At 30.1% G+C, this 20,095-nt stretch overlaps 1 non-coding gene across 1 annotated transcript; it reads left to right on the top strand.

Annotated features, from left to right (window-relative positions):
- Window positions 1-552: 552 nt before the first annotated feature.
- On the top strand, window positions 553-659 carry LOC139903035 (small nucleolar RNA R71). Its single transcript, XR_011777883.1, has one exon. It is a non-coding gene; the product is annotated as a small nucleolar RNA R71 (small nucleolar RNA).
- The last annotated feature ends 19,436 nt before the right edge of the window (window positions 660-20,095 follow it).

Genomic DNA, 20,095 nt, shown 5'->3' with positions numbered 1-20,095 from the left:
GTTTGTTTTGGTTGTTTATATAAGCCTGGCCTTTGTTGATTGAAAGTGTTATTTTGATTATTCGAGTTATTATTGGGTCCATTTGGATTGTAAAGAATGTTTTGACTTCGGTTTAGGTTTTGCCTTGGCTGTTGATAATTATTTTGATAATTACTTCCCGGCCTTTGGTTTATGTAGGAAACATTCTCACGTTGTTCCATCGTTTGCTCAATATTACAATCTTTCGTTAAGTGTGGTCCACCGCATTGCTCACAACTGATTTGTATTGCGTGAATATCTTTAGTCATCTTTTCCATTCGTATTTCAAAATTATCTATTTTTGCGGAAACGGAATCAAAATCATGGATAGAATCGGCTCTAGCCGCTTTGGATGAATGTAAGATATCTTTCTCTTGGTGCCACTCATGTGAGTGAGAGGCTGTTTTATCAATAATCTTGTGAGCTTCGGTTGCAGTTTTCTTCATAATGGAACCACCAGCAGCTGTGTCGATGTCTTTTCTTGTAGCGATATTAACGCCTTTATAGAATATTTGAACTATTTGAAAAGTGTCTAAACCGTGTTGAGGACATCCTCTTAACATCTTTTTGAATCTTGTCCACACCTCAAATAACGTTTCATTTGGCTTTTGTGAGAACGTGGCAATTTCTCCTTGAAGTCTCACGGCTTTAGATGCCGGAAAGAATCTTTGAAGAAATTTCTCCACTAAGACATCCCATGTATCAATCGCTCCTTCTGGTAATGATTCTAACCAATCTTTAGCTTCCTCAATTAAAGTCCAAGGGAACAACATAAGATAGATCATTTCATCTTCAATTTCTCGGATTTTAAATAAAGTACAAATTCTATTAAAGGTTCGAAGATGTTCGTTTGGATCTTCTTTTGATGTACCACCGAATTGGCATTGATTGGTAACCATGTGTATGATTTGTCCTTTGATTTCAAAATTTGGTGCAGTAATATCTGGTTGAGTAATTGCATGACTTTGGCCCGTACGTGTGGCTCTCATTCGGTCTTCCATAGTTTAAGGTTCTAGATCTTCCATATCTTGACTAGTTGAATCCGAATCACTAGATGATTCTGATTTAACTGTTTCTTATTCTACAAACTCCTTTTGAATAAATTGTGGTTCAGGAGGAATGTTTAATGGTTCAGGATCTTGGAATTGTCCCTGTATATCCTCCGGGTTCTCAATTGTGAAGTCGAGTTCAAAAAATGGATTATCTGAAATTTGAATTGAAGTACTTGTTCGACTAGATGATGATTCTAAAAATTCAATGGCAGCAATATTTGCTAGATGTCTTGATCGAGTTAAAGGTGGTGAACGTATGAAAGGTGGTGAACGTTTTGCTCGGTGCATTCACTGAATATCCTATTAGTTAAAAAGATAAAAATTATATAAGTTATCAAATTAATAGATTTTTCTGATTTTGCCCACGTTTCGAATAGCCAAAAGATGCAGCAGGTAGCCAGGACCCTTTAAATCGGAAGTCCACAACTCGCCACTAACAAATCCAACTATTACTACGAACCAGAAAATTTTAGATGTCTATCAATTTAATTGCTTACAATAATTTTTCGACGAAATTTAAAGAAAATAAACAAAATTCTAGGTCCTAAAAACTAGAGCGTGAAAAAGAAAAAGAAAAAGCGCGTCGAAAAACGTAAGGTTGAAAAATAAAAATAAGAAAGAAAAACATCGAAACTTAAAAGTTTAGAAAACTAAATCTAAAAAGTTGCGCCTAAAGGTATTAAAACTTAAAATGCAAATCTATAGGGAAAACGGCAATTAAAAAGCACTAAAATCTATAAACTTAAAATGGCGTCGCAAAATTCTAAAGCGCCTAAATCTTAATTCTAAGGAAAAAGCATTTAAGAGATTTTACGGCAAAGTTTAAAATTTAGAAATATAAAAATTTACTATGGCAAATACTAACTTAAAACTAATTACGAACGATAATTATTAAAAATTACGAATTGAACGATAAAAATACAGATTATAACTAAAATGCTAAAAATACAATTTTTATAAAAATATTATTTTTATATTATTATTTTATAAAAGTATAATTTTTATATAATTAAACTAATTAAAACTTAAATATTACAAATTAATTAAAAACTAAACTAAATAATAAAATAATTAACACTAATTAAACTAATTAATAATAATTATTATATAAATAAAACCCTAATTTGCAATTAATGAGTTTAAGGTTTCCTGTCAGAGACTGCTCCGCGTTCGCGGAGGTTTCTGCCTTTGAGGCTCCGCGATCGCGGAGTTCAATAGTATATGAATTGCAATTGGGCCAAAAACAGTTCGGCCCAGTTTAATTTAAAAAAAAAATTTAATTGGGATTCGGGATTTATCTGGCCCAGTTCGTATTTAAATAATTTTTTTTTTTAGATTTTAAGTTTTATAAAATAAAATATATATAATTTATATAAAATAAAAATAACTTATATTTAAAAACTTAAAATAAAAATATTTATTAAAATTCTTAAAAATAAATATATATTTTTGGGGTTTTAGTTTTATATTTTACATTATTACAAAATAATCTATTTTTACAAAATTAAAAATAAAGATTATATATTTTTATAGTTTACAAAAATATAGCGATTAGCCGGATTCTCCGGCAGCGGCGCCAAAAATACTTGATGTGCAACGAGGTATATATAAAAAATATATAAAAATGCTATTAATTACGCTACAATATACACAAGTAATTTATTTTTTATAGAATGGATATACCTAAACCTTGCTACACACTTATAGGCAGTGTACCTAATCGTAGAGTAGTGTAGTATTTAGTAAGTCCGGTTCATTCCACAGGGATACCAATTTTAAAGCGTACTATATTTTATAAACTATATTTGTACAAAATATATATAAATATATAATAAGTATTATTATTATAAAAGGGGGGTTTTACCGTTTAACGACCGGTTTGTCAAATTTTTAGTTTTAGCGATAAAGATAAATTGCGAGTAAATAAAAATAGCGATGAAATATGAAATAAAAGTATTATTCTTATTTAAACTTCTGTAATCATGATGTTTGACGTTTTGGCTTTATATTATTACCCCGGGTTAATTGTTATTTGGCCTGGTTTATTTGATACGTCTATCTGGCTTTTGCCCATAATAGTCCATCGGTCATAAATATAAAGTGCGAGTGTCCTCGTCAAATTACCCTTATATCCGAAGTCAAATATTCCAACTAATTAAGGATTTAAACTGTGACGCAGTTATCACTTCTGTCAACAATTACACCAGTTATCACTGTATGTAATCCACTCATGTTTTAATTAGATATGAATATTAATTTACCCACTTGATCAGTTTGAATACTCAATTACCCAACCCGAATAATTAATTAAATGATTATAATAGACTCTGTATGAACGTCACTAAATAGGACAACCATAATCATTATTTAATTATTAGGCTAATTAATTTGAAGATAGGTTCGACAGACTCCATTGAGTTGTCACTCGATTAGAAAATACCCCCCATCTATTAATAGTCCATAGTCCAATGTCCACAAGTGTCGGTCTTTGTCCAAACATTAATTATGGTCCAAAGTTCAATAACCCGGTCTTTAATATTTAGTCTAACATCACGATTACTTTGGCTCAAATAAGCATAATAATAATTTAGCTACGAGACATTAAATTAAAAAGGTTAAACATAACTTACAATGAGTATTAATCGCGTAGTGTTATACGGACAGAGTTTTGACTTACAAAACCTTAAAACATTTGTTACAATAACCTTATTATTGAAATTAACTTAACTTAAAATTATAACACAATTATAGATATAGAAATAGAGAAAGAAGAAAAAGAGATCAGGTTGATCTCTGGTGTTTTTTGTATGTTTTTCATCGGCAGAAGAGGGCTGCTTTTATAGGCATTTCTGAATCCGACTACTCCGCGATCGCGGCACTTTTGTGTCTTGGGGCTCCGCGATCGAGGAGGTCCCATTTCCAGCTGGTACAAAGAAACAAAACGTGGACTGCTGTTATTATTTATATAATATAATATTTAAATATTATATTATATTCTCTTGCATAGTTGACTTGTAATTTTAGCTCCGTTGAGTCGTACGTTGATAGTTAGTTCATGTGTCGTTTCCGAATTTTCAAACGTCTTTTTGTACGCTGAGATATCTTGTACTTTGCGTTCCGCGACTTGTTCTTTTGTCATTTTTAGACGTTAATTATTAATAAATTGAACCACTTGAATTGTATCTTGTACATTTGAGCTTTTTGGTCATTTGCTTCTTTAAATCGTCAATTCTGCCTTTTGTCTTCACCTTTTATTATTTAAACGAATATCACTTGTAAATAGAACAATTGCAACTAAAAGCTTCTCTTTCTGGAAGGATAATGCTATGAAATATATGTTCGTTTGTAGCATTATCAAATATTCCCACACTTGAGTGTTGCTTGTCCTCAAGCAATATAGAACTTGAATCACACTAATCACTTCTTTATTCTTCACACTTTATACATCAGTGATTTTGATACAGCGGTATAAACAATGATAGTAACGTTGTAGTTTACAGTCCCACATGACTATAAAAATTTAGATCCTTTAAGAAATAGGATCTTTATGAAAACATTTGATCTTTTGAAAATTCAAGCTAGATTTTACCCTAGACAGGTTTTCTGGAATAACCCTTCACCGGTGTTTGCAAAATTGTTTTTGTGGGTTGTGGGTTTCAGATTTTAAAATTTTAGCTCAAAACTTGTAGTTTTGTGTCACCCACGTGCTAACCTTGTATTAGGAAAGCACACGTCCAATCTACTTGTCCTGTATATTACCTTTCGGTAAACGACCGTCCGGTTGTAAAGGAAAGCGATGAACAAGAAACTGTTAAGGCGATGTCTAATGACATGCGTATGATTATGGTCTAAAATGTGTCGGATGCAATTACTATCCTTGGTAGGAGCAATAGTAAAGATCACCCTATAGTTTTTCGGTCTGACACAAGGTCCTGTCTTCGACCATGCTATGCAACCACCGTTCTTACGGTTGACACCCGATTTGGTTCAGGTGACCTAATGAATTCTGATGAAATCTTAGGATTTTACGTTCAATGGTAATGAACGCATTGAAAATGGGTTTTTCAGAAAACAAATCGGTTTTAGTTTTGATCAAAATATTTTCTCGTTCAAGCTCGAGTTTAGATATAATTGAATTCCATGAGTTTGAATTCTCAATCTTTAAGGTCAATCTCAAGGATTGAGTAATATCAGGCTTAAAAGCTGATTTTTAATCTTTAACGAGATTATCTTTTCTGGGGGTCTGATTCATTAGTCTTATCCAGCTAATTTGCACGGCGCCCTCCCCATTTTACGAGACAGATCCTCTCATGGTTAGGATATGTCTAACCACTTGGCGACCCTGTTTGATGCTGAGGTCCGTGGATTTCCTGCTGATTTTAGAGATGACTTTTCTAGATTTTTTGTCAACCTACAGCTGGTCTGGACGACAACTTCTTGACCTAAATCAAGAAGCGCTTGTCTTTTTCGGAAGACTTTACTTCCTATAATGATGGAATTAATTCATCGTGTAGATCCATCTTTCTCATATATTTATATTACAGTAAACCGGGTAAAACTGATTAGTTTAGTCCAAAGCAAAAGTACCTGCAATAATCTTGTACAAAAATGTGTGATATATGTTTTAAATAACTTGGTAATTTTTCCCACACTTAGCTTTTGTTTATGTTTTTCTTTGCCTTTTTATTCTCGTCTATTCCATTCTTAAATGAATTCTAGTATTTAAGGTTGTTTCTCAATTTATGTTCTTTTTGAGATAACGATAATTTCGGTTTTATCACCTAGTTTTATCCTTCATAAATATGTATAAACATGATTTTGAATTCATTTAATTGAAAATTTTTCAAATTTTCATAAAATTTGGCAATTAAACTTAGTGTATTAATAATATGTTTAACCGAAAGAATTTAATCCCTCCCCACACTTAAGATCTTGCAATGCCCTCATTTGCAAGAAATCAGTAAAAATTTAAATTCATGAGGGTGATTAGCGTAGAAAATGATTAAAATTTTACCAAAGTTTCCAAACATTTTGTTTGTTTGAATGATAAATGGTGCACATCATTTGTTCATTCCGTCATTTGTTATATCACTTTTTTTTTTCGCCTTTCGTCAAAATTGGTAGCTTTTGCTGAACTTAATGTCAGTCTTTGAAAATGCGCTGTTTTACCCTGCTTTGTATATGACATAAACTACAAACATATATGCATATTTTTGAAGTTTGGTTTTATAACCCCACATTCAAAAGTTTATAAAATCTAAAATTAAAAAGTTAGAAAACTAATAAACTATTACAATACCAAAATAAATATTAAAGAGTATAAACTCTACAAATTACAAAAATTAAATAAAAATAAGAAAATAAGAAAAATTATGGTTGATGAGGATACCAGTAGGGGTTCCAGGGTTCGTGGTACGTGTCCTGATATGCTTGAAATGGATCGTATATAGAAAACGGTGGTCTTGTATCTACAGTCCATGGAGGAAAGTTGGTCGGCTCGGTAGGTATGTAGTTCCTACCTTGGTAGGCAAAATGGGCTTGGATTTGACGTTGATGGAAATCCCATGCCTGAAGCTCATGTAGCCTAGCAGCTTCATATTCATTTTGGGCCATTAACCTTTATATGTCTGTCATTTGGTTTCCTCCACCTACATTACCTTGCTCTTGATCCCGTTCTACCTGTGGATGTCTGCCTTCATATGGTAGTGCAACGTTACATCTTTTCAATAAAACCTTCGCACCAGCATATACGCGTATATCAATTTTCTCGCATTGTTCGGGTACTTCTACTAATTCTCTCCCGCGAGTTCTATCCACATTGAGATACTCAGCAATCAAGGTAATAAAAATACCACCTCCTATTATACTATGATGTCGCATACCACTTACCATCACCGATAAATAATAACCCACACAATAAGGTATGTTCACAAAGCTCTGTGGGTCTCTAATACACATGAGGTAAAATAAATCATTTTCATTTACCTTATCTTTATTCTTTCCTCGTTGTGTAATCGAGTTTGCTATAAATCTATGAATAACTCTAAGCTCAGCTCTATTAATATCGGTGTAAGAGTAATGTCCCCCACGAAATCGATTATGGCTAGTCATTCTACTCCATAATTCATTCATATCAAAGTTTTCATTAACCCGTCTACCATTAAATATTAACTGCCTACAATCATAAGATTCTAGCTCCTCAGGCGTATATATGTACAAAGCCAGAGCCATCTCTAAAAGAGACATAAGACGCATCACACCGCCTAACAAAAATCTAATAAAACTCTGATCAGTTATATTAGATACCTGATCATTTATTTCTACTGTACTTAATAATTCAACACACCATTCCTTATATACAGGCCTACGTATGGTGAATAAACGTTCCCAATCGTTAAAGGTAGAATTACCATACCTTTGATAAAGTAACTCTCTGATTGGTTCGGCCAATCCCACTGTCTCTAATGAATCCCAATCTATCACCCTGGGCACTTCAACCTCTTTAGGATGAAGAATGCTCAAGTTCCTCTGATATTTTGGATAGTCTATCCAAAATCTGTCAAATCTTAAGTTTGGGTGTAGATTCGCCTCTGTTATGTTCGTCAATGGGATGAATGGATCTGGTTCATGTTTCCTGTACTGGTTATTGATCTGTTGTTCGTCTTCATTCTCCGGAAGAGCATTGGAAGCCTGGGCTGCGGATGAAGATTCACCCCTTTCAGTCTGCAAAACACATTAAACACAATATTTGTGTATCCAAATATGCATTAGTGTTAGCAAAAAAATAAATCAAAATAATCACAATGAAATGTTTAAACAATATCAAACTTATACACATTTTCATATTTTTAACAATTCTACACTTTTTCAAATAAGCTTATATGAAAATGTATATAATGTTCATAAGCATTGATCTTTTAAAACATGTCAAAATTAATCATTATAGAAATTAAACGAGTTTCAAATGGCATTCATATCAAATTCATGCATTTTTGACTTAAAAAGTCAACAATTTTGCTCAAAAATCATGTTTAGGATCAAAGTTTGGATCATTTAGCAACCTAAACATGTTACACTACTTAATTTAGCATGAATTCACAACAAAAATCGGTCATAACCCCTTTATATCAAAAAGCCCCAAATTGCTCAAGAACACTAACCCTAGATTTCTAAATTTTTTGAAGTTTAAGGCTTCAAATTATGACAAATAGCATCAATCTAGGCTATAAAAGCATAATATACAAACAATTTAACTATAAACAAGCTAGAAATCATCAAAATCAAATTAGGTAAAAAGATGCTCAAAAACACTATAAATCCGAATTAAAGAGTGTAGTGTGTAGAAATTTACCCTTTTTCTTGAAAAACTCCTTGGTAGATATCTCCTCATTGTGATTTTAGTGAAAAATTTGGTGAAAAACGGTGTAAAATTGCGATTTATGTGTGTATTTTTTGGATTTTTTCGCAGAAAAATAATGGGAATGGGGGAAGGAGACTGGTCTGTTCGACCAGTATATCAGGTCTGGAATTTGGTCTCTCCGCGATCGCGGAGAGATATACCCTCACAGCTCCGCGATTGCGGAGTAGTATATTTTTTTATTTATTTTTTTTATAAAACCTATACCTATTAAAACAATTAAAATGAATAATTTTAAAATTTGTTTTTCCTTGGTATTTAGAGTGAGGTTGTTTCGGTACGTTCACCTAATTCGTCCCTCAACAAAATTTCAAAATTTGTCATTTTAAAGCGACTGTTTTAAAAACAAAGATTTTTGGATTTTAATGTTTTTGGCATACTATATATCAATAAGATTAAAAATAATGATAACAAAATTTTTCGCCCCTCCCTCGGGTAAAGCAATTTCGGTTCAAGACCTAGTGTTTAGCTCACGACGAATTTTAGAAATCATATTTTTAACTTAATGAAATAAAGTAAATTTTGTTTTTTAAAATCACACAAAACTTAAATTTTAAAATGCATATTAATAAAATTTAAATATTATTAATATTTTTATGCATTAACTTTTATAAATTTTAAAATAATATAATAAAATATTAAAATAAAATAGTTATATTAAGTATAAAAAGAAGGAAAAATAAAAATAAAAATCTTTTTGGTCTTTTATCCCACTTTAATCAATCAAATATTAACAAAAATATACGTACCTTAAAGTAATTTCGGCTATATTACCTAGTTTTACTCCTGACGAATTTTTGAAATATTTTGAGTTGATTGATTAAAGATATTTATACCTTATGAATAAACAGTAAATTTTGCAGTGATGGATTAAATTTTTGTATTGATATTAGTAATTTCGGTTTATTATACCTAATTTTAATGAATATCAATTTAATACTTTATAGCGACAATTTAGCGTTTAAAAACAAAAGGTTAAAAGCATAAAATAAATAAAAACTTACCTTTGAAGCTTATTAAACCATGGCTGATATCAAATGCATGCTTCATCTTGTAAAACCTAAAAACAAAAAATTCAAAATGGGGGGAGAGGACTAGTTCTTTAGGGTCTGCTAGTAGAAAAGACCAATCGGATTCCATTCTCGGAACTACATGAAAACATAATATCTAACTTCTAGATAGCATGGAATTATCTTTAAAATTTTTGAATCTCCCCATACTTAGTTAGCTGTGGTGTTGAAATCGTGATTAACTTCATTATCAACTTTCATCAAATCATCATTAACTTGCATATCTGTGATTTTTGTTTTAAGCCATTGGTCGGTTTCTTTTGTAATTTTCACAAAATCAATTAATTTCTCGTTTTCTTTTAATGATAGATTGGACACTAATCGGTTACATAACTTAAAGTTCCCCTTAATCCTAGCATCGTGAACCCGTTTATAAAGCTTTTTCATTGAACTGTTAATAACAAGGTCATCTAATTTCGTATCAATAATGGGGTTCTTTGTTTTCTGGTCATCATTAGGTGTTACTTCATCTTCCCCACACTTAGGCATTTTAACATTGTTAAGTACTACCTTTGGAGTTATTGGTTCAATGGTTTTGGTTGGTGGAGATCTAGACTTTCGACTCACAAAGGTGATAGATTTTTCACCATCATTAAGTGTCATTCTACCTTCTCTTACATCAATTAACGCCTTGGTGGACGCTAAGAATGGTCGACCTAAAAGTAGAGGAAAGTTTGAGTCCTCTTCTATGTCTATGACAACAAATTCACCTAGAAAGGTTAAATTACCTGCTTGAATGGGTAGGTTGTCAGCAATTCTAACTGGTGTCTAATGGTTTGCTCAAAGAATCAAACACTCATTTTTGTTGGACTTAACCCACCTATATCTAATTTCTTATATAATGAAAGAGGCATAATACTCACACTTGCACCTAGATCTGCTAGTGCATTATACATGACACAATCATTAAGTAAACAAGGAACAATAAATTCACCCGGATCACCCGACTTAGGTGGAAATTCTGGTGGAATAGTATTCAATGGTTCTTTTTTACGGCTTTAGTTTCTTGTTCTTGCTTACTCTTTCTTTTCCTTTTCGAGGTATCACCAATACAGAATTTATTACCTATTTCTTGCTCATATTCAACTTTTATTGGAAACAGAATAGGTGGTTTGTATGGTGCATACATTGGTTTTTCAAAACCTGGTGGTGTGATTTCTTCATCGTCTGAAATCTTTTCCTCTTTTATTTCTGGTTTTTCAGAATTCGTTGAAACCATGTTAACATTCTCATTACGAGGATTTACTTCAGTATTACTCGGTAGCTTTCCTTGTTTCCTTTCACTCATTAGGCCCGCTAGAGTACCTACTTGTTTTTCTAGATTTAAAATGGAAGTTTGTTGAGTTCTAAATGACTGATCAAACCTCTCATTCATTTGGGTTTGAGATGTAATAAATTGTTTTTGAGATTCAACTAACTTTAATACCATTTCTTCCAGATTTGACTTTTTCTCTTCGGTTTGTTGTGGTTGTTTATATAAGCCTCGTCTTTGTTGATTGAAAGTGTTGTTTTGATTATTCGAGTTATTATAGGGTCCATTTGGATTGTAAAGAATGTTTTGACTTCGGTTTAGGTTTTGCCTTGGCTGTTGATAATTATTTTGATAATTATTTCCAAGCCTTTGATTTATATAGGAAATATTCTCACGTTGTTCCATCGTTTGCTCAATATTACAATCTTTCGTTAAGTGTGGTCCACCGCATTGCTCACAACTGATTTGTATTGTGTGAATATCTTTAGTCCTCTTTTCCATTCGTCTTTCAAAAGCATCTATTTTTGCGGAAATAGAATCAAAGTCATGGCTAGAATTGGCTCTAGTCGCTTTGGATGAATGTAAGATATCTTTCTCTTGGTGCCACTCATGTGAGTGGGAGGCTATTTTATCAATAATCTTGTGAGCTTCGGTTGCGGTTTTCTTCATAATGGAACCACCAGCAGATGTGTCGATGTCTTTTCTTGTAGCGATATTAACGCCTTTATAGAATATTTGAACTATTTGAAAACTGTCTAAACCATGTTGAGCACATCCTCTTAACATCTTTTCGAATCTTGTCCACACCTCAAATAACGTTTCATTTGGCTTTTATGAGAACGTGGCAATTTCTCCTTGAAGTCTCACGGCTTTAGATGCCGGAAAGAATCTTTGAAGAAATTTCTCCACTAAGACATCCCATGTATCAATCGCTCCTTCTGGTAATGATTCTAACCAATCTTTAGCTTCCCCAATTAAAGTCCAAGGGAACAACATAAGATAGATCGTTTCATCTTCAATTTCTCGGATTTTAAATAAAGTACAAACTCTATTAAAGGTTCGAAGATGTTCGTTTGGATCTTCTTTTGATGTACCACCGAATTGGCATTGATTGGTAACCATGTGTATGATTTGTCCTTTGATTTCAAAATTTGGTGCATGTAATATCTGGTTGAGTAATGGCATGACCTTGGCCCGTACGTGTGGCTCTCATTTGGTCTTCTATAGTTTGAGGTTCTAGATCTTTCATATCTTGACTAGCTGAATCCGAATCACTAGATGATTCTGATTTAACTGTTCCTTCTTCTACAAACTCCGTTTGAATAAATTGTGGTTCAGGAGGAATGTTTAATGGTTCAGGATCTTGGAATTGTCCCTGAATATCCTCCGAGTTCTCAATTGTGAAGTCGGGTTCAAAAAATGGATTATCTGAAATTTGAATTGAAGTACTTGTTCGACTAGATGATGATTCTAAAAATTCAATGGCAGCAATATTTGCTAGATATCTTGATCGAGTTACAGGTGGTGAACATTTTGCTCGGTGCATTCACTGAATATCCTATTAGTTAAAAAGATAAAAATTATATAAGTTATCAAATTAATAGACTTTTCTGATTTTGCCCACGTTTCGAATAGCCAAAAGATGCAGCAGGTAGCCTGGACCCTTTAAATCGGAAGTCCACAACTCGCCACTAACAAATCCAACTATTACTACGAACCAGAAAATTTTGGATGTCTATCAATTTAATTGCTTACAATAATTTTTCGACGAAATTTAAAGAAAATAAACAAAATTCTAGGTCCTAAAAACTAGAGCGTGAAAAAGAAAAAGAAAAAGCGCGTCGAAAAACGTAAGGTTAAAAAATAAAAATAAGAAAGAAAAACGTCGAAACTTAAAAGTCTAGAAAACTAAATCTAAAAAGTTGGGCCTAAAGGTATTAAAACTTAAAATGCAAATCTATACGGAAAACGGCAATTAAAAAGCACTAAAATCTATAAACTTAAAATGGCGTCGCAAAATTCTAAAGCGCCTAAATCTTAATTCTAAGGAAAAAGCACTTAAGGGATTTTACGGAAAAGTTTAAAATCTAGAAATATAAAAATTTACTATGGCAAATACTAACTTAAAACTAATTACGAACGATAATTATTAAAAATTACGAATTGAACGATAAAAATACAAATTATAACTAAAATGCTAAAAATTCAATTTTTATAAAAATATTATTTTTATATTATTATTTTATAAAAGTATTAATTTTTATATAATTAAACTAATTAAAACTTAAATATTACAAATTAATTAAAAACTAAACTAAATAATAAAATAATTAACCCTAATTAAACTAATTAATAATTATAATTATATAAATAAAACCCTAATTTGCAATTAATGAGTTTAAGGTTTCCTGTCAGAGACTGCTCCGCGTTCGCGGAGGTTTCTGCCTTTGAGGCTCCGCGATCGCGGAGTTCAATAGTATCTGAATTTTAATTGGGCCAAAAACAGTTCGGCCCAGTTTAATTTAAAATTTTTTTTAATTGGACTTCGGGATTTATCTGGCCCAGTTCGTATTTAAATAAATTTTTTTTTAGATTTTAAGTTTTATAAAATAAAAGATATATAATTTATATAAAATAAAAATAAACTTATATTTTAAAAACTTAAAATAAAAATATTTATTAAAATTCTTAAAAATAAATATATATATTTTTGGTTTTATATTTTATATTATTACAAAATAATCTATTTTTACAAAATTAAAAATAAAGATTATATATTTTTATAGTTTACAAAAATATAGCGTTTAGCCGGATTCCCCGGTAGCAGCGCCAAAAATACTTGATGTGCAACGAGGTATATATATAATATATATATATATATATATATATATATATATATATATATATATATATATATATATATATATATATATATATATATATATATATATATATATATATATATATATATATATAAATGCTATTAATTACGCTACAATATACACAAGTAATTTATTTATTTATAGGATGGATATACCTAAACTTTGCTACACACTTATAGGCAGTGTACCTAATTGTAGAGTAGTGTAGTTTTTAGTAAGTCCAATTCGTTTCACAGGGATACCAATTTTAAAGCGTACTATATTTTATAAACTATATTTTTACAATATATATATATATATATATATATATATATATATATATATATATATATATATATATATATATATATATATATAAATAAATATATAATAAGTATTATTATTATAAAAGGGGGGTGTTACCGTTTAACGACCGGTTTGTCAAATTTTTAGTTTTAGCGATAAAGATAAATTGCGAGTAAATAAAAATAGCGATGAAATATCAAATAAAAGTATTATGCTTATTTAAACTTCTGTAATCATAATGTTTGACGTTTTGGTTTTATATTATTACCCCGGGTTAATTGTTATTTGGCCTGGTTTATTTGATACGTCTATCTGGCTTTTGCCCATAATAGTCCATCGGTCATAAATATAAAGTGCGAGTGCCCTCGTCAAATTACCCTTATATCCGAAGTCAAATAGTCCAACTAATTAAGGATTTAAACTGTGACGCAGTTATTACTTCTGTCAACAATTACACCAGTTATCACTGTATGTAATCCACCCCTGTTTTAATTAGATATGAATAATAATTTACCCACTTGATCAGTTTGAATACTCAATTACCCAACCCGAATAATTAATTAAATGATTATAATAGACTCCGTATGAACGTCACTAAATAGGACAACCATAATCATTATTTAATTATTAGGCTAATTAATTTGAAGATAGGTTCGACAGACTCCAATGAGTTGTCACTCGATTAGACAATACCCCCCATCTATTAATAGTCCATAGTCCAATGTCCACAAGTGTCGGTCTTTGCTTAAACATTAATTATGGTCCAAAGTTCAATAACCCGATCTTTAATATTTAGTCTAACATCACGATTACTTCAGCTCAAATAAGCATAATAATAATTTAGCTACGAGACATTAAATTAAAAAGGTTGAACATAACTTACAATGAGTATTAATCACGTAGTATTACACGGACAGAGTTTTGACTTACAAAACCTCAAAACATTTGTTACAATAACCTTATTATTGAAATTAACTTAACTTAAAATTATAACACAATTATAGATATAGAAATAGAGAAAGAAGAAAAAGAGATCAGGTTGATCTCTGGTGTTTTTTGTATGTTTTTCATCGGCAGAAGAGGGCTGCTTTTATAGGAATTTCTGAATCCGACTGCTTCGCGATCGCGGCACTTTTGTGCCTTGGGGCTCCGCGATCGCGGAGGTCCCATTTCCAGCTGGTACAAAGAAATAAAACGTGGGCTGCTGTTATTATTTATATAATATAATATTTAAGTATTTATTTAAATATTATATTATATTCTCGTGCATAGTTGACTTGTAATTTTAGCTCCGTTGAGTCGTACGTTGATAGTTAGTTCATGTGTCGTTTCCGAATTTTCGAACGTCTTTTTGTACGCTGAGATATTTTGTACTTTGCGTTCCGCGACTTGTACTTTTGTCATTTTTAGAAGTTAATTATCAATAAATTGAACCACTTGAATTGTATCTTGTACATTTGAGCTTTTTGGTCATTTGCGTCTTTAAATCGTCAATTCTGCCTTTTGTCTTCACCTTTTATTATTTAAACGAATATCACTTGTAAATAGAACAATTGCAACTAAAAGCTTGTCTTTCTGGAAGGATAATGCTATGAAATATATGTTCGTTTGTCGCATTATCACGTATGATGTTGATGTAGAACGATATGCGGAACAAAATTGAGGGATGTAGGACGAAGATTATGCTCGTGGTACGGATTATGATGTTGAGGCGGGTGAAGCGGATGTTGTTGTTGGTGCTGATGCTGGTGATGCCTGTGATGCCTGTAAGTTGTGCATCATATTCTCCAAAGTCACTACTCAAACGCGAAGCTCGTTGACTTCTTCTATTATTCCGGGATGGTTGGCGGTTGTAACAAGCGGATGTTTAAGGTTTAGAATAATAGATATTATGTAATCATTGTGAGCTATTCTGGAAATGAGGGTGAAAATAGTGTTTCGAACGGGTTCGCCGGTAAGCGCTTCAGGTTCTTTGCAAAGAGGGAAATTCGGTGGGTGGAAGGGATCGCCTTCTTCTTGTCTCCATTGATTTAGTCGACTACGAACCCATCCCCAATTCATCCAGAATTGATGATGGCTAATTGGTTGATCCATTCCGGTTACATGCTTTAGGAGCTCTGGTAGAAATCCATATCGGAATAGCTGTCAGACTCTGAGGAACTCGAACTGGTTGTAGGATTCATCTTACACGGTTAGATAAAGGATTTTCGGTATGAAATGATTTTCAGATATCGGATGATAATCTAATTACATAGAATACCTATATATAGTACAAGGGATCCCGCAGATTACGGAGGGACTTTCTGAAGCTGTCAGGCAAAGTTTACAGTAATAGATACGCTAAGATATGAGTTTGTCTATACACTATCTATGTAATAATTGCACTAAGACGTGTCTAGACTTAAGAATGATAAGTAGGTAATTTCCGACAACAAATGATAAGCAAAACTCTTGACATGCAGACACGGTCGAAGTCCAGACTCACTAATGTATCTTAAAAACTATCAGTTAGACACACTAATGCAAAACCTGGTTCGCTAAGACCAACGCTCTGATACCAACTGTAAAGGCCCGTCCAAATTCATATGGACGAATACATTTGGTCCCATTGCGAGGTACAGACCTCTATATGATACATTTTACAAACATTGCATTCTTTTAAAGACAAACTCATTTCAAAATATAACCTTTCGATACAAATGATATACGTTTCTCGTAATATGAATGACTAATCTGTCATTGACTTTATAGCAGTCTTTTTGAACTAAAGTGACTTTAATGCAATGTCATTTGAAATATTTCATGAATGACTCCAAGTAATATCTTTAAATTGAGCAAATGCATAGTGGAAGATTTCTTTCATACCTGAGAATAAACATGCTAAAAGTGTCAACCAAAAGGTTGGTGAGTTCATTAGTTTAACATAAACATTCATTTCAATAATTTTAATAGATCACAAGATTTCGTTTTCATAATCCACATACAGGCATATAGCTATCTGTGTAAAAATCATTCATATGATGAACACCTGATAACCGACATTAACAAAATGCATCTAGAATATCACCCGCATACAGGCATTTCGCAACCAGTATGCTATATACCGGCAATCGCAATCAGTATATATATATAAATCGAAGTACTAAAGCAGTTCATATCTCTGACTGGGGCTTGTTAGTGCCCATAGATCTATCTTTAGGATTCGCGTCAATTAGGGGCCATTTCCCTAATTATTAGGTTACCAAGCTAAAGGGGCGATATTCGGTATTGTAATTCAACCATAGAATGTAGTTTCAAGTACTTGTGTCTATTTTGTAAAACATTTATAAAAGCAGCGCATGTATTCTCAGCCCAAAAATATATATAAAAAGGGAGTAATGAAACTCACGATACTGTATTTTGTAGCAATTACGCATATGACGGCACTGAACAAGTGTAGGGTTGGCCTCAGATTCACGAACCTATATCAGTTATATATATATATATATATATATATATATATATATATATATATATATATATATATATATATATATATATATATATATATATTAAAGCATATAAGAAGTTTATATATTAATATTATTAATATACTTGTTATTTTTAATGGTTCATATGTCATGTTAATAAATAACTTAAATATAGTTATTTTATATATTTTAAATAAATAATTAGTATTTATATATCAGATTTTTATTAGAGTAAATAATATAAGTCATTTATTATAAATATCATATGTTTCTGTCTAGAAATATTATAAAATGTTTTAAAATTAATATTCATATATATATTTATATAATATCTCAAAATGTGCTATATATATATATATATATATATATATATATATATATATATATATATATATATATATATATATATATATATTATGTGTAACTTAGTTAATATTATATAAAAATAGTAAGTGATATATATATATAAGTTATGATATATGTAATAAATATATTTTTATATAAATATCATTTGTTTATTAAAAATTAAAATAATGATATTAATAATAATATTAATAATTCATTTTGAATTGTAACCTAATCATTCTCATAATAATATTTGTATTTATAATCTTTATATTTGTAATCATAATAATGTTAAGTAATAATAATAATGATAATTTCTAATAAAAATAATAATAATGACAATTTTAATAAAATTGATAATTTTAGTAATAATCTTAATAATAATACTAATTATAATAATAATGATAATTTTATAAATAAAATGAAATTTTTATTAAAAAGATAATTTTCATAATAACGATGCTTCTAATAATAATGATAATAATAATTTTAATATTAGTAATAATAATAGTATGAATTATCTTAATAATAATACTTACTAATAACCATAACAATAATAATCATAATAATGATAATAATTTATAATAAAAATGATAATTAAAAAAATGATAATTTTAATAAAAATGATAATTTTAATAATAATGATACTTTTAATAATGATAATGATAATAATAATAATCATGATAAAAATAATAATAATAATGATATTTTTATCTAAATCATAACCTTAACAATATTTTGACTAAATAATGATACTTATATTTATTATTTAATAATTATTATATTCCGTAGCTTTTAATTATCTTTTATTTCACAAACACATAATCATAATCATAACAATAACGATGATAATAATAATAATAATAATAATAATAATAATAATAATAATAATAATAATAATATTAATGAATTTAGATAATAAAAAAATGGAATCATCACTCACGTATCAATATTGTGATTCAATATTGCAGGAAAGGTATGCGAAGGCAACGGAATGGAAAATCACTAGTTTGACCTTTGAACAAAACCCCCGAGCAATACCCATAACCTCCTTAGCTATAACCCATAATTTCCTTAGCTTTAACCCGTCTGAAAAACCGTTTTGAAAACATTTGAACATAACCCCGTCGTAGTATTTTATGTATAATACTAATAATAATAATACTAATACTAATAATACTAAGTTTAATAATATTAATCTTAATAATAATAATAATAATAATAATAATAGTAATAATAATAATAATAATAATAATAATAATAATAATAATAATAATAATAATAATAATAATATAAATAAAATAAATTTACTACGGAGTATACATATGATCAGAGAGATAGATGAATTGAAAAATGAATCGAGCAGAAAAACAATCGAGCTTTATAGACTTTTCTGGTCCTGGTGGCGTCGCAATTGCGACCAGAACCTTCACAATTGGGTCGCAATTGCGACCCTTATGCTGGCCCGTGACACATTGTTGTTCTATCCTGCCGACACTCGATTTATTAATATAATTAAATATATATTTAATCTTTATAATTATTTAAATATTATATTTTATTCTCGTGCATAGTTGACTTGAAATTTTAGTTCCGACGACTTGTACGTTGACGCTCGACTTATGTCCTGGTTCCGGTTTTTCGAAGGTCTTTTCGTACGCTTAGAAAACTTGTACTTTACGTTTCGCAACGTGTACCTTTATCAATAATTAGACTTAATTCACCAATAAATTATATTATTTGAAATGTAACTTATACTTTTGAGTGTTTTGGTCATTTGCTTCTTTAAATCATCGTCTCGTTATTTATTAATATATATATATATATATATATATATATATTTTAAATCAAAAGATTTTATATCTAAGTTTATATTTTATCACATTGTAAAATATATATATATTTTTATTTAGAAATATAAATTTGTACATATTATATATAATTGAAATATTTATTTAATAATATAATATTTAATTTTTCAAAACTAATTATATTTCAAAGTTCATTATATATAATTTAAAATCGTTTAAATAATAGAAATTATTATATCACCTAACGTTTACACTTTAAACTTAAATTGATATAATTCATTTATGTACCAGCGTTTATTTTAACTTCTCAAACGTTCTAATTAACTTATTTAATTATCAATCGTATCAATAAACGAATGCTACTATCGTTTACAAAATAATTTGAAACTATATATATTCAATATATATAAACACGTTTTAAATACACGTTTTATTTTATCGTAAGTTATTTATATATTTAATTCTATCAATCAATATTTTATTATATATATAT

The sequence above is a fragment of the Rutidosis leptorrhynchoides genome, chromosome 3 (genome assembly GCF_046630445.1).
Source record: "Rutidosis leptorrhynchoides isolate AG116_Rl617_1_P2 chromosome 3, CSIRO_AGI_Rlap_v1, whole genome shotgun sequence".
Classification (NCBI taxonomy): Eukaryota; Viridiplantae; Streptophyta; class Magnoliopsida; order Asterales; family Asteraceae; genus Rutidosis; species Rutidosis leptorrhynchoides.
This window is presented reverse-complemented; position numbering and strand designations above follow the sequence as displayed.